The sequence below is a fragment of the Condylura cristata genome, unplaced genomic scaffold, assembly GCF_000260355.1.
Source record: "Condylura cristata isolate star-nosed mole 26May11 unplaced genomic scaffold, ConCri1.0 scaffold00009, whole genome shotgun sequence".
Classification (NCBI taxonomy): Eukaryota; Metazoa; Chordata; class Mammalia; order Eulipotyphla; family Talpidae; genus Condylura; species Condylura cristata.
In genome coordinates this window covers 60,139,601-60,141,159 of record NW_004567110.1, presented here as the reverse complement: position 1 = coordinate 60,141,159, position 1,559 = coordinate 60,139,601, and positions in this window count along the sequence as shown.

The window sequence follows — 1,559 nt, the reverse complement described above, 5'->3', positions numbered from 1 at the left end:
TAAGTAAGTCAACAATTTGCCCCTCCCTAGTGTCACAACCCTAGTTGCAGGTTAGGGCGCAGCACTGCAAGCCAGCTGAAAACCACTTCAGTGAGAGCTCCATCCCCTGCCCCAGAGGTGATCCACACAGCACAACAGACCTGTCCTGTCTCTCCCATTCGCCCACTGCTCCCCTCGGCAGTATACTCTGTCATTCTGCTTGTTCTGTTCCCCACTGTCTCTGATGAACCCTCTCACCACCCCTGAAACTTTGGCCTGTACCCCAGCTCTGCATGCATAAATAAATAAATCTTAAAAAAAAATGTCAATAATTCACAGAGTGTGAATAGGTCTAGAACTATGGGTATGTATGGACTTTTTTTTTAGGATTATTATATTAATTGATGCTATTTTTCTTATGAAAATACCTATTTCATTGAACCAGTGTTATAGACCATCATTTTTTCATTAATGTATTAACAGCATGCCACCCTTTGAAAGGGGAGGTTCCAGGTGGAGCTGGGCAAGTATGTGAAGCTAGAAAAAACTGGGAAGGGAGGAGGAAAGAAGCTGGAAGAAGACCATAGAGCAGGAAGACATGGAAAGTGGCCCTGGACTTGCACCAGGGACTTGAGGCATGGAAGGAGATTCTTGAAAGACAGAGACATGGGAGAGAGTGCATGGGGATGCTGACATTGTCAACCTTTACCTTTACTTGAATTTTGATTTTGCTCTTTTCGCTCCAGACTGGCCTGGTTCTTACTGCCCCCTTTCCGATGGGTTCCACCAAAAGGTGCTTCAGACTTGCAGCAAGGCCTGTGTCAGGTCTCAATGACCCCCTTTTGGTTCAGCACTATTTAGTTGAGCATTTACCCAACACGGGGTAGCTAACTTTGGTTATTTGATTAGAAACTATTTTAACTATATTCTTCTCTTCTCTCTCTTGCACACTAATTTTATTAAAGTTTTGTTCTAGTGAAAAAAACCTTATGCACTACATATGTTTTGTCTTTATGGATGCAGCAGGTAGCAAGCAGAACCTAAGTAGAATAGACAGGATTGGGAGTCCAGAATGCAGAATGAATCTTGTTCTGCCTATTAAAATATTTTTTATATATGATGTTATATTGTTTGTTTTGTTTTTAACAATTTCTTATAAGTGAGATTGTTCCTATTGCTTTGGAGCAAATCCAAAAATATTTTCTTCTCTAAGTTACTTCATGCTCTACCCAATTAAAATGTACTGATCAAAGAAATTGATAGGATGGGAATTCTATAATTTCCCTTCTATTTCAACTGTCCATTTCCAATGTATTAGAAAAATTGTTGTCTTATTTTTCATATTTAACCTCCAGAACATTTTACTGAAAACTCTCATTAGCATTCTCTCTGCAAATCCAACCATAGTGTAAGATTGGATTTAGGATTAAAGCTCTTATTTTTTCTGTTGATCTTCTTGGTAATCTAAATATATAATCACATCATTTGTAAAGAGCAATCATGTTTTCCCTTTTCTTGTACTCAATGTCTATACTCAATTAATTGTCTTAATTCAATTTTGTTCATAATAGTAAAAAAAA